The 15,309-nt window shown below is 32.9% G+C and overlaps 1 long non-coding RNA gene across 8 annotated transcripts; it reads left to right on the top strand.

Annotated features, from left to right (window-relative positions):
• The first annotated feature begins 8,185 nt into the window (after nucleotides 1–8,185).
• Nucleotides 8,186–15,082, top strand: LOC139885812 (uncharacterized). 8 transcript variants are annotated; one of them, XR_011772110.1, is made up of 5 exons: nucleotides 8,186–8,297; nucleotides 8,387–9,135; nucleotides 9,397–9,472; nucleotides 9,568–10,360; nucleotides 13,963–15,082. It is a non-coding gene; the product is annotated as an uncharacterized lncRNA (long non-coding RNA). The 8 variants fall into 8 exon arrangements; XR_011772109.1 differs by having other exon boundaries at nucleotides 8,387–9,472; nucleotides 9,568–10,221; nucleotides 10,295–10,360; XR_011772108.1 differs by having other exon boundaries at nucleotides 8,387–9,472; nucleotides 13,963–14,053; nucleotides 14,224–15,082.
• The last annotated feature ends 227 nt before the right edge of the window (nucleotides 15,083–15,309 follow it).

Here is a 15,309-nt window from a genome sequence, read left to right as displayed (position 1 = left end):
CCTTGTATGAGATAGATGGGGTTATAGATGCTGATGATGTATATGTCGACCCATATAATACAAAGTCAGTTAAAGACAATGGTAAACCCACTGTTTCCAAAAAAGAACAAAAAAAGGTTGATTTTCCATTGTTTGGTGAGCTCATGAACGACATCGAAGGTGACGGGTTAAAAGCTTTCAAAAAGAAAGAATGAGGGTGGTTCGTGGAACACCCGTGGTCTCGGAATCAAATCTCGGGCCTATAAAGTTGGCACAACGGCCAATTTCTTTCAACTTCAATTTGTTACAATTCAAGACAACAAGTTAAAGAAGTGTCTCACTTTTATCAAGTTCAATTCATTGTAATTCATTTCATAAAAGTCAAGCTGGTAGGATACAACAGGAGATGATCGACTCTTTTGTGATTTTATTAAAGGAATGCATAGCATTTTTCCTCTAAAATCAAAACAATGAAGGTAGGCTTCGTGTATCATAAGAGGGCTCGACAACATAACAAGAGCAAAAATGGTTTCAAAGCATAGCATACTTTCAAATTGTGTTCTCGCAATTCAAGAAGGTGGCGGAGGTCCACTTTCGGTCATATATGTAATATGGCAAAGGCTGAGGTTCAATTGTTTGCAAGCATGGTTGGATGTCACTTCAAGATTTGCAAATCTATACATACTTTTGGAAAGGCTAATGGGAAAAAATCTGGAATGTATCTACTGCTAATTGATGAAAGATGGATGGTTATTCAATTTCTGGTCTTCAAGTCCTTTGACTTTGATTAAGGATGCAAGTTCAAGTTGGGTGCTTTTGACTTTCTTTTTGGCGCAATTATAAGCCTCATTTTGAGTTACTAATTTTTGTTTCAAGTTTGTGGATGTACCTTTATCTTTTGGATGAAGTGTATATAAATATATTTCTTTGTTTTTTCGCAAAAAAAAAAAAAAAGAAAAAAAAAGATGTACCAGACAAATTAAAAATGGACAATAGTACCCTAAAAAAACCCACTAGAAAACGCAAAATTACTAAAGCATTCAACAAATGCAATTGCAATTAGGGTTCGCAAGAATTGATACGTACCGAAGCATTCTTCTGAATCGAAGCATTCTCCTGCATCGAAAAGGTCTCGCAAAATTGTTACGTACCGAAGCATTCAAGCATATGCAATTAGGGTTCACAAAATCTAAAGGTTAGTGATTCTTTATCCTTCTTCACGACTTGTTCAATCGTTTAATATTATTAAAACCTTTGTTTAGCTGATTCTAATCGATTAATGTTATTAAAACCTTTGTTTAACTAATTTTACAATCGATTTCGATAAATTAGTATATTAGGATTACAAACTAATTTGCCAAGGTATGGGATTTAAGCCTTTATTAATTGCTGCTAAACTTGAATTGTTTTTAAATTTATAAAATGAATTGTAATTGTAATTGTAATTATAGTCTATTAAAGAAAATGTAGGATTTATATGCACTTGAGCTGGCAACTGTATTTTACATCTGAAGCAATTGCAAATCTACCATTTGCCCCTTCCCCACCATCATTATTAACAAATGAAGATATAGTTCATTTGATACAGGGTTTAACTTTGCGAATAGTAGGTCTTACATGAAATTGAATTTACATTTTAATTCATTTGGATTTACAGGTGTGACAAGTCCTTGATGAATGGTGATTGTATAAATGCAAGTAACCTGTTTGACGAGGACGGATATTATGAGTAAAGAATATGTAAGTATCGAAAAATATGTCAAGAACTCCAATTAAGAATCTTCATTTGAAATGATTCTCATCGATGTTACGGTATTACACCAATAAGATTATTACACAAATTTGAATTATACTCTTTATGGCTTTATGTTTCTACTATAACAAATCAAAAACTGCATATAGTATTTTAAAGAACTCTTAGTGTCAATGGTCGGTAGTTTAAACAACTCTTAATCAGTCTAATGATTTGCCATTTAACCATAAATGTAGAGATTTATGACATTAGCTACATGTAAGTTTATATATAAAGGATCTAGAGAGAACTTGACATAGGAGAGAACCCATAGCACCATGTTATTTCCACTTATTTCACTTCCATGCCTAGCCTTTCTTAGCACCATGTTATTTCACTTATTTCGCTCATATTAGTAAAGGTATTTTCGTTTTATCGCATCAATTCATTCCTAAACATAAATTAGGGTTTATAAATTAGGGTTTAGAAACTAGGGTTTAGGGTTTAGATTTAGTTCTTAACACGAACGGTTTAGAGTTTAGGGTTTAGGGCTTAGGGTTTAGGGACTAAACCCAAAACACTAAACCCTAAACCCTAAACCCTAAACTCTAAATCGGGCTAAATTTTGAAAAAAATTCGGAAGAAAAAATTTACGAATTTTTTTTTTGAAAAGAGTTGAATTTTCCACGTCATCATGCCATGTCAGCACAGACTGACTGCCACGTCAGCACAGACTGAGCCACGTGGCAGTTAGCTACTGACGTGGCATTCTGACGTGGAATTAAAAATAATTTCAGAATTTTTTTTCCAGAAAAAAAAATTTCCTGGAAATTGTTTTTTTTTTGAATTTTTTTTTCAAAGAATAGGTGCACATGGTAGGAGCATGTACATTAATATGTGAGTTCTCTAGGTTCTCTTCCTACCCAAGTTCTCCATGGATCCTCACCCTATATATATATATATATATATATATATATATAGGGGCAGGAATGCAGGATCATTGGGGAAGTAACCAATCGGGGGGAAGCAAATTTTTTTTTTTTCGTTTTTTTTGGAATTTTTTTCCGGCATCAGGATCACACGAAAATATGAACATTTAAAAGAGACACTTCGTGATGAATGTTATTATTTAGGCGGGAAAACGATCGACAAAAATAACATTCAAGATAATATTGTTCGTGAAGAATATGAACGTTTTTTTTTCTTCATGTTTTGTGAAGTAAAATCTAGCCCGATTTAGAGTTTAGGGTTTAGGGTTTGGTGTTTTGGGTTTATTCCATAAACCCAAAACTCTAAACCCTAAACCCTAAACCCTAAACTCTAAACCGTTCGTGTTAAAAACTCAATCTAAATCCTAATTCTAAACCCTAAATCTAAACCCTGAATTTCTAAACCCTAATATCTAAACCCTATAAACCCTAATATCTAAACCCTAATATCTAAACCTCAATAGCTAAAACCTCAACATACGCTCGAAAAACACGATAATTGTTATATATTACTTCTTCGAGCGTTTTCCCGCAAAAATAAAAACATTTATCACAAAGTGTCTCTACTAAATGTTCATATTTTCATCCCATCTATAATGTTCGTGAACAAAGTTTTTTCAAAAAACGAAAAAAAAAAGTTTTTGCTTCCCCCCGCTTAGTTACTTCCCTCTTGATCCTACCAATATATATATATATATATATATATATATATATATATATATATATATATATATATATATATATATATATATATATATATATATATATATATAAGTTTATTTGTTTATTATGTAATTTTCACAAAGACTCATTACCATAATTTGCAAGCTATGAATTACCATGAATCTATCATGGGACTGACTAATAGTGCCTCCAAAATATGTCACAATACATGGATGATTTGTACGCACTATAGTGTTTGTAGTTACTTTAAAGGTATGTCTACTGATATTTGGCCACCCATTCTTATAATTGAATACTCATAATTTACTTTAATATTTACTATGTTATTGACATATAACTGTGAAATTGCAACTCATTTTGGCAGACAATATGAGTAGTTTTTATCCTTATTAGAGGTAATCTTGGATATGTTAAATAAAAAAAATAAAACATTTTAGTGTAGGGTGAGTCAAATGATGTCATATATGTGATATTTATAGCTTGATACAAAATACTTGCATCCTTAAGAAGTATGATTTAACTGTTTTGTAATGGGTCAAGATTCACTATGTTTCATCTTTGCCATTTTGATAAAATATTGGCTTATTGTGTCTATTAACGATATGAATGTATGAATTTTATAGTTATAAATAAATATATAAACTAAGACCCTTCTAGCTGCTTCAGCACATGTTTCTTTTAAAAACATGTGCAGGAGGTATTGGTATCAATTTACAGACGACTGATATGGTTATTATATATGATACTGATTGGATTCCGTAGATAGATCAACAAGCAGAGGAGCGTGCGCAAAAAAAGGAGTTGATGATATTTGTTACGGTCAAATTTGGCTCGATTGAACACGTGATATCGAAATGGACATAACTGAAAATGGGCATTGGATAAAAGTGTTAAAGGTTGGATTGTTCATCACAACTTCCAGATCAGTTTCCGATTTGACCCGTTTGGGATAATCCAGTGATCAAAATGTCTATTTCTTTATTGCATGACATAATCGCTTTTGTTTACTGTAGCCATATTATTTGCTTCACATATTGATGTGGTGAAACGTAACCTTTATTTATGAACGGATTTGAGTTATTTTGTTACACGAATTGTTTTATTGTATATGTGGTGTTTTAATGAATTCAGGTTGATTTTACACATATATAGGCAACTAGTCCTATCTGCGTAGTTTAGTTTTATAGGTAAATCCGATTCGTTTCACAGGGAGATGGAGTGTTAAAGGTTTTTAATAGTCTTTGAAGTTAAACTTATTTAAAGGGGATTTTGGATTAGGAATTTATATTTAGCATAATAATAATAAAATATAACTTAATCTTAATTTAATTTAACTACTTATTAATTACACGATTGCATGATTTATAATTATTAACTTAAAAGTGAACTAAAATGAAACTATACTAATGGTGATACAACAATTTTATTACTAAATGGTAATTAATAAAACAATAACTTGTAATAAAATTAAATGATTAGAATTTTGTTTTGAGCAATAACATATAATATAAATTCATTTAAATTAACTAAATAATAAGTTTTAATTAAATTAAAAATGAATTATAGGAAATTATAATAATAATAATTAAAATAATTATAAACTAATTACTTTAAAATAATAATAAAAGATTTAATTTAAAACTTAGAATTTAAAAATAATTCGTAACAGTGCTAGTACTACACGTACGCGTTTCGTGTACATATATACGCGTTTCGCGTATATTTTTAATGTTACGCGGTTCGTGTGATATTTTACGCGATCCGCGTATGATTTGTTGGATGTGACAAAACAGTTCGTATAAACTGAAGTTTATTTGAGTTATAATTTTAATTTTTAGCTGAATAATAATACGTAAAAACAATAATAATAATAATAATTATTATTTTCAATATATAAATAGGAGTGTTTACTTAAATGTGTCACCTCTAGATCCATGGATTGTTTTAGTTTTAAGCTCTATTAAAATGTTTAGTATAAAACTTTATATTTTTCTTTCGAATAAATAAAGTTTCAACTAGCTAAATTAAGTCTAATTTTCATCGGATCTTATTTAGATAGTTACTAGTCCCCAAGTATTTAAATTGAGACCCAACCCAGTTTTGACTTTCGCTAAAACCCAAATCATAACGGTTTTCCTTTTTACAATTTCACTATTATGTAATTAGTGATATTACCCGAACCACCGAACTTTATTTCTAATTTAGTGTTAATAAATTATTCATAAGTTCGTCTAAATCACTTTTAATGTTGAAGCTTAATTTATATAAATTAAAATAACGTTCGTTATTTGAATCTAATAAATTAAGTGACAAGGGTTAAATGTCCAAGTACATAATAATGGTTCTTTTAATTAGGCTCAATATTATAAATACTTAAGCTACATTTTAATTTTTACAATTGATAACAATTTATTTCACTAGGGGCTCTACATCTAAGCAAACACTAGGGAAATTTAGCTACTCATTATACTAGGATAAACATAAAAATATAAACATACAAACATAATAATAACGATAAAAATTGATAATGATAATTTTAACGGAATATACTTACGAAAATCTTCACTTTCATTTACTTCAAACGGTAGAAAAATTACAATAACAACACCCTTTCACTCGAACAATAATACCCTTAATCACGAACAATACACCCTTAATATTGAAACTATCCTAAATATTGAATCTTGAGAATTAATTGGAACAATAAAATGGTACGAATACTTGAAAGAAATAAAATAAATTCTTTCTGCTCTACCCTCCCTATATTTTTCTGTATGTGTGTTCTTGTACTGTCCCTCTACACTCTTCACAATATACTCCATATTATAGTATTCTGAGAGTTGAAGTAGTAGGTGAATTCTCTCTGATCCCTTTTTGCTGTATAATACTGGAAAGTAAATTATTCCCTTAAGCATGCGTTTAAATATAGTTAATATATTAAAAAGCAACCGTCCCATGTGAATTTGCAATCTGAATCTGGTCTCACATTACGCGTTTCGCGTAAGAAGGTACACGGTCCTCGTAGGAGTAAATTATTACGCGTTTCGCGTGGCTACATACGCGATCCGCGTAAGTTGAAAACAGAATTTTTCTTATTTTTATTTTTTTTCGTTTGTTCTTTGTTGATCCCATGTTGACGTATATTGACTTGGAACTTTCATTTGAACTCTTTTTCTTCGATCATTTTGGACTTTCATTCGGATAAACGTTATCTCGATATATATTTGGTTAAAACACGTCGTTTATTATCATTTCTTCAAACTTCAAGCTCGCATTTACTTTTGCCGTTTTTCTCGTGAATTATGCATTTGAATGTCTTCGTTTCGGTAAAAGTTGATGAAATATAAATGATATTGTGTCGAAATATATGTATGTTTAAAGCAATATCACATATCATTTGTAATATCATTCATGCGTACAATAGAATATACGCAAATCGTCAAGTCCGACTTTCTAAACTGTTAAAGGTTTAGAAATGGGTTAAATTAAGTTAAGTTTATAGTTATACTAAAATAAAGTGGATTATGGTTAGGTAAATGTGTCAAATATGATTATAAAATCTATCTATTGAATCTTAATAATGGACTAACTTTCCTTATATAATGGGTTACGAGGTTTCAGACATGCAATAAGCACTGTGAAAATCTTAAACCCTTTTTGTTCAGTTACTCTTTCATATGGTTGATTAGTAATAACAGGTATTGTAATATCTCTAACGGGGTTAAATGGCTAAAATAACATTTAATTAGATAAAAATGGATTTGGTCAAGTGGTACCACAATCTGAAAGTTGCCCACAATGTGTTTCTAACGAATATGTTGTTTTAAGCTTAATAATGTCTTTTAAAAATGCAGGTTGATGATAATGAAGTTGTAGGTGATCTCTTAGAAATAATACATGAGTTGCTAGGAAAGCTTCCTGAGTAAAAATAAATATGCTTTACATTTTAACTCAAATTTATAGTGTATCTATTGGCCAACTCACATACACTTTTACATATTTTGAGTCTTATAAAAAATGATGAAGTTTAATAGTGTGACGTAGTTAGAGTTAAAAAACCACCAAATTGCTCGGTTTATAAAATTGAGTGGAAACAAATAAATAATGTTTGTGGATCATCCTGACCGTTCCCACTCATTTCAACATTTTAAACAACCTGCCATGGTCCAGTTCTAAATTAAATTTGTGCTTTAAAATGTGTGTGTATAGTTTTGTACAACCTGCCTTAAATGAGCCAGTTCGCCAAGTCAATCCTCCATCATCAGTGATTGGCATACCTTTGGATATATCATGCTTGCACATTATCTTGGTAAATGTAATCATTTTGTAGGAGTATGGTAAAACTAATTTGTTATCATCATCAATAAGTTGAGACATTGAGGCTAACATGCTAATGCAAACTTGGTCTTTTGATTTTTTAGGTAAACTTACGTTTTGAGAAGATGGCAAATGGATCTTTATACGTCTCTAAGGCAAAGCAATGGGAGTTTGAACGACTTTAAGGAAGCGAGAGAGTTAGCTTAAACTTCGAAGATTTCTTATATAATGCTTCATTCCCATGAAAATTGAGGAATCTCTTCTATACATTAAAAGAAAGTCTTAATAGAGATGCATTTATTTTTAACTTCTAATCTCAACCATTAGATCAAAGAATTTACCACAACCTACCCCTGACCTACACCGTTTGATTTAATTATAAGTCAATAAGTCTAAGCTAACCACAATAATACCTAAACTACCCCTGACAAAACACGGGCAAAAACATAACAAAAAATTCAGTCCGCTAACATTCTGTCAATTCAAGATTTATAGACATAGCAAATCTCCATAGCAAAACCTCGCTACCATCGCATGCAGATGTAGTCGGAAGCTCACAAATCACTCGCATAAATCATCATCTATAATCGTTTATGGTCGATTTCTTAAATCAATATCTTCTGTTGAATAATGTTCATTTGCAAATCGCGGGTTAGTAATTCTTAATTTTGGTTTCGATTTTCAGGTTTTAGGATTTTCATGTCTGATGTATTGTGTTAAATTATGTAATCATAGCCTTAAATTAGTGAAATCAAGGTATGTATTTTGCTCTGAATTAGGGTTTTTATTGGGTTTTTTAATTAATCTTCATGTCTGCCAAATTATTAATATATATATGAATTTCAGAGTATGATATTTTTCTCATATCTGCTATTTATCTGGAATTTATGTATTTCATACTGTTTGCATCCACATAGCCTCGGTTTATTAAAATTATTTTATATTAATTCTGTTGTATGTGTTTAGTTTATTGTGACTTATCTACGACTTGTAAACTATGTTGTTAATTTGCGAGAATCCACATGGCGTCTGTTTGTAAAAATTAAATTTCCAGTCGGATGTGATTAGTTTAGTGTGCGACATCTGTAAACCATTTGTTTGGCATGCTGATTTTCATAATTTCTTTAGTGGTTTATATATGTTCTATGGTGCAGTTCAGCTAGATATTTGTTAGAAGTCCAACTATAACCTTATAACACTTCTAAGTTTACTATCTTTATCAATAACACTTCTAAGTTTACTGCACCAACTAAATGTTCTTTTATATACAGTAATTTAATTTAAAGAATCAAACTAAAGATACTAAATGAGTTATAATATTACTGTTTATTGATTTTTGCTTTATGTTTGATTGACTAATAGAGTGATTTTGTAGTTGTCATAGTACGAGATCTATTGGATGAATGGAATAAATGAATTATTGCTTAACAAAAGGTATTGATTTCCTCTTATTTTCTATTTGTAAAAGTATTGATTTTAATATAATGGAATTAGTGATTAGTGAATGCACGCCTACTGTTTGATAAAAACTTTTGAATCTTATATTATTTTGTATTTTGTGTGGCAACTGGGCTGTGTTTATCTTCATTCTTTTGTCGTCGATTCATACTGTCACTCCGTTAGTGTATTATGAAGTATATCGTGTTCGTAACAGTGGTATGCAATTGTAAACAAACCCATGGTTGTTATCTATAGAAGTGGGGCATCCATTGGTGTTAGGTTGGCTACCACGATCGTTGATGCATTCGAATGGTTCATGAAGTTACTGCTGGTTAGTAATAATCAAAGATATTTATTATATTTTTGATTGTTAACAGTTTATGCTTAGTAAATTGGTTTATTCATTAATATTTATTTTTTTTACAGATGTTATCGGCAGGGTTAATGGTTTTAGTCCACTCAAGCTTTATGTTAAAGGAGAATAGCTAATATCAAAAATATATAAATGTCGGTTTGATCGATTTAGATTAAGTAACACTATATAGTGAATTTCCTTTTAATTACTAATAAACTATTTTTATGCAGCATATTTGACAATAATGCTTAACTTTAATCGAATAATAATAGTTGTTTCATAGTTGGGACAATGCTTTGGTCTGAATTTCCTTTTTATTACTAATTTACATATACAATCTGTGTTTATGTTTGTAGTTAGTCGTCCGCATCTAGCCAGTTTATGTATGAATCGATCAGCGGTGTCTTACCTGATGGAGCTTTGCTCAACTGGTACCGAATGACAAAGACGATAGAATCCGAGTTTTGTTGGAGCACCACACATCTTTGTAGGTATGATTTTTTCTGTGAGTCAATTATACGAGTAGTTGTTGATCCCAGATCATTTGAGATTTTATTATAACTCTGATTTTTTTTTTTTTATCTTTCCCCCAAGAGTTGATGTTTGGAGCGCTGGTGTAATCCTATATGTATTCATCTTTTGAGTCTTGCCATTTTGATAAAGTCAGCTTGCTTCAAAAGGTGCTATCCACCTTTTGAAGTAATAAGCGTCAACTCTCTTTAAAGGTAATTAGGATGCTTGATTTTCCGTGTTTGGTGTTTACTCTGATTGTGTATCTTCTCGAAGCATTTTTTTTAGGTTTTTGCTTCATGCATCAACGATTTCTGCAGCTGGCATAGCCGAACGTTACTCACATGAACCCTGGTGTGTTTTCATTCAATTTTAGCATCTTATGTTTTTTACTTTATGTGTATGTAAATCTTAAGATGTTTTTAAATGTTAATTGTTTATGTATAATTATAATGATTTATTAAGTTCTTTTAGGTCTGAATAGAGATGAAATTGACTATTATTTTGTAATGTACAGATACCATGATATGTGCTTAATCTGAAAAACTATATGTTCAACAATAAGTGGATTTCATGTTAAATTCATATGGTCTCATGTATTGTTTTGCTGTCGTTATCATGTTTAAGATGTATTGAAGCATAAACCTCAAGTCTTCATAACAAATTATTTAAGATGGTTACAAGTTCTTAGAAAGTTTGAGTTGGATGTTTATCATAAACAACGTCGGCTTAATTTGTGTGGTTTTGATAAATGAATTGATAGCGTTAATGTATGTAGGCTTCGGCAGAGGCTTACTTGGTGGTTAAGTTAGGGTTTGGCCAACCCTAATTTAAATGGGCCGGGCTTAGGTTAATTAGACTAGGGTTTGTCTTAATCCTTGTCTATAAATACTCTCTCATATGTACAAAACGGAGTTGCAGAAAGAATGAATCGTACTTTAAATAAGAGAGCACGTAGCATGAGACTTAATTGTGGGCTACCAAAGACTCTATGGGCTGATGCAATAAGCACTGTCGCTTATTTGATCAACCGTTCTCCATCAGCTCCGCTTGATTTCAAAATACCCGAAGAAGAATGGAGAGGTAAAGCAATCAGTTACGAGCATCTAAAAATCTTTGGGTGCAGTGCATATGATATTAATAAAGATGGTGACAAACTTGATGCAAAAGCAAAGAAGTACGTGTTCATTGGTTATGGGGGAGATGACATGGGTTACAGGTTATGGGATAACGAGGGAAAACATGTTATCAGAAGTAAACATTTCAATGAAACAGAATTGTACAAGGATTTCAACTCAACACCAAAAGAAAAAGAATCAGTTGAATTTGAGGTTGACACAGGGATAACTAGAGAAGATGAAAGGGAAACTCCAGAGGATGAAACTGAAGTTCCAGTGGGAGTTCCTAACAGTGAAAGCTCGGAGTCTGATCACGAGCAGACTTCAGAAAGTGGGAGCTCAGATTCTGATGATGAGCAGCCCCCACAGCCCCCATCACAATCTGACCAGTCCAATTGGGTCAGGAGATCTACACGAGTCACAAGACAGCCAGATAGGTTTAGTCCAACAGTTAACTATCTTCTTTTGACAGAAAATGGGGAACCAGAAAGTTATTCTGAGGCAATGAAGGTGAAAGATTCGTTCCAGTGGGAGCATGCTATGAAAAGCGAGATGGAATCTTTATTGAAAAATCAAACTTGGAGGTTGACCAAGTTACCACCAGGAAAAAGGGTCTTACAGAATAAATGGGTTTTCAGAGTCAAAGATGAAGCGGATGGTTCTAAACGATACAAAGCAAGACTAGTTGTCAAAGGATTTCAACAAAAGAAAGGAGTCGACTATGCTGAAATCTTTTCTCCAGTAGTGAAGATGACGACTATCAGATTGGTTCTAAGTATGGTTGCAACCGAGAAGTTACACTTAGAACAGTTGGATGTTAAAACAGCCTTCCTGCATGGTGACATTGAATAAGACATTTACATGTCTCAACCAGAGGGGTTTCGTGTCAAAGGAAAGGAGAGTCTTGTGTGTAATCTAAAGAGAAGCTTGTATGGTTTGAAACAAGCTCCCAGACAATGTTACTTGAAATTTGATAATTTCATGGAGAAGACAGGATTCGTGAGAAGTTCTACAGATCATTGCTGTTATTTGAAGAAGTTCAAGAGCTCCTATATTATATTGCTTCTTTATGTCGATGATATGTTAATTGCAGGTTCTGATATGGTTGAAATACGCAATTTGAAGAAGCAATTATCTAGAGAATTTGAAATGAAGGATCTCGGGCCAGCTAAGCAGATTCTCGGTATGAGTATATGCAGGAATAAAGATGGGTCAGTTTCTTTATCTCAAGAAAAGTATATTCACAAGGTTCTTGAAAAGTTCAGAATGAATGGTGAGTCTACAAAGCCAAGAAACACACCGTTGGGAAGTCATCTAAAGCTTTCTAAACATCAGTCTCCTAAAACTGAAGTAGAAAAGCAGAAATGGCTAAGGTTCCTTATCCATCCGCAGTGGGTAGTCTAATTTACGCTATGGTGTGTACAAGACCTGATATAGCACATGCAGTTGGGATGGTTAGTCGCTTTATGTCAGCTCCGGGGAAAGAACATTGGGAAGCAGTGAAGTGGATACTGCGGTATTTAAAGGGTACTCCCAAAGTTGGGTTATGTTTCAAGGGCAGGGATACTACTCTCAGGGGTTATTCTGATGCAGATCTGGGTAGATGCAATAATACCTTCAAGAGCACCACCGGGTATGTATTCACTATAGGAGGAACAACAGTGAGTTGGATGTCTAGGCTTCAAAAGAGCGTGGCTCTATCTACTACTGAAGCAGAATACATGGCCTTGACTGAAGCCAGTAAAGAACTTGTATGGTTGAAGACATTCATGAAAGAACTGGGCAGCAAACAGACAGAATTTGTCTTATATTGTGATAATGAGAGCGCAATTAAGTTAGCAAAGAATCCAGTCTATCATGCTAAGACGAAGCACATTGGCATGAAGTATCACTTTATCAGAGAACGGATAAGCAATGGAACATTTAATCTGGAGAGCATTCCAGGTTCAAAGAATACGGCAGATATGTTCACCAAACCAGTAACGCTGGATAAGTTGAAGTTGTGCATAGCTTCAACTGGCCTTCAGGAACATTGAAGAGAAGGCAGGAACTAGAGAGAGAAGAGATGAGCTGAGTCTTGCATTGCAAAAAGTACAAGAGTGCAGATCGATGATATTCGAAGCCTCCAAGTGGGAGATTGTTAATGTATGTAGGCTTCGGCAGAGGCTTACTTGGTGGTTAAGTTAGGGTTTGGCCAGCCCTAATTTAAATGGGCCGGGCTTAGGTTAATTAGACTAGGGTTTGTCTTAATCCTTGTCTATAAATACTCTCTCATATGTACATGCTTTATATCACCTCCAAATTAATAAAATACTCTCTAGTTCCAAAGTGGATGTAGGTTTCACCTAGAAACCGAACCACTATAATTCTCGTGTTCTTTTATTCTGTGTTTGTTATTCGGCTTGCTTGTTTGTGATTGTTAATCGATTCGGGTTCTACTCTGATAAAAGGCAGGTTCTAGCCTTAACAGATAGTATATCAATTTTGGGATTAGAGTGAATTGGTTTTTTTCTTTGATAGTTATCATGATATATGCGAAAAAGATTAAAAGATTGGAACTCTTTGTTGGGTTTTGATGTGTGCACCTAGATTTGAAATTTGGGTTTTGATGTAGCGATGAGGTCGGTACAGGTACCGTACCGATACCGAAAATAAAGAAACGTGAGAACCGAATTACGTACCGAATACCGAGATGGTACCGGTATCGGTTTCGGTTATTTAGGTATTGTACCTCATGGTACCGAAAAGTGAACTTTTCATATACTTTTCAGCATTTGTATATGTTCCAACATCAAAATTTGATATTGGTTATCAATTTTGGGTTTTGATGGTTATCAGATAATGTTGCGTTTTAGCTATATCTGAAGAAGGGAAGAACACACATTTTTTCAGGCCAGCAGATTGTTAATTATTTGAATTGCTGGTTGAGGTACTTTACTGATACAATTGTAACATGCATAGCACAATACAGTTGGTTATTCAAATTAGCAATAAAGTGATAGTTGGATGCGTTAACATGTAATTAAAGAACGCATAATGTAATTAATAATTACTGATTGGGCTAATAAACTGCGGAAGATTGGTGGCCGAATTGTGAAGGTAAACTTCCCTCGGGTGCCAAGAGGAGGTGAAAGGAAGTGATGGGCCAAAAGATTAGACGTAGTAACAGAGATTACATAGAAAGCCCTCACAAAATCTATTCGGAAAGGCTCAAAGATGCTTTTGCTGAACAGCATGGTTTATTGAGCGCTAAGGTCATCTATGAGAAACACTCGGGAAGGTCTCGAGGTTTTAGATATGTCACTTTTTAGCTCTCCTGAGTCTACGCTTAGTGCCATGAATGATGTGGTAAGCTTCAAATATAGATGTCAATTATGACCCATTTACTTGTGTTAGAGTCGATTTGGGTTATCTTATAATCTCAAATTAGTCAATAAATAAGAGTTGACACCTTGGAAGGTGGAACGGGTCAAACCGGTAAAAAGGCATCCAAAGAATTTTTTTAGATGCATACAAGTATATAACTTCGTAAGGTACTTTTTATTCAAACTTCAGATTATAACTGTGAAAATGTCTTAAAATGGACAATAAAATGTTTTCGGGTCAACCAATAAAGGTTACACATTTTAATATGTCACTTTTACTCATCTACCCCTCGGTGTCCGTTTTTCCACCTTTATTGTGAGCATATCCTTCTTCTTTAAGAACTATTTTTATAAATTTGTTTTGTTATATTAGGAGGTTGAGGGTCGGCCTTTCCCACTGAACCTGTCAGCTGGAAATCATCAGAAACATCTCGCTCGTCGAGATCAGAAAAAAAAATTCTAAGTTTAATGTTGACGAGAGTGGGATACTTTCAAGTGTTGGCTCTTCATTAGAGGAATAACTATAATCTTAACCCACATATAACACTTGAATATCAATTTCTAGTGAAGACTATGGTGGCTCTCTGTTGAAGGTAGGTAACATCTATGCTACGGACTACAAGTTAGTCTCATATAAGTTACCAAACTTTTACATTATATTGAAGTTCTCTTTCAAATATATGATATTTCATATGAATTGGATAATTTCTTTACGTTTGTACAGAAAAAAAAAATGTCTATGACGGTCAACCTTGGTCCTTTTATGCATACAATTGACGATGACTGTTATTTGAGAAAAGCATCTTTTAATGCATAGATT

The sequence above is a fragment of the Rutidosis leptorrhynchoides genome, chromosome 1, assembly GCF_046630445.1.
Source record: "Rutidosis leptorrhynchoides isolate AG116_Rl617_1_P2 chromosome 1, CSIRO_AGI_Rlap_v1, whole genome shotgun sequence".
NCBI lineage: Eukaryota > Viridiplantae > Streptophyta > Magnoliopsida > Asterales > Asteraceae > Rutidosis > Rutidosis leptorrhynchoides.
Note: the sequence above shows the minus strand (reverse complement) of the source record. Positions and strands in the feature narration are given on the sequence as shown.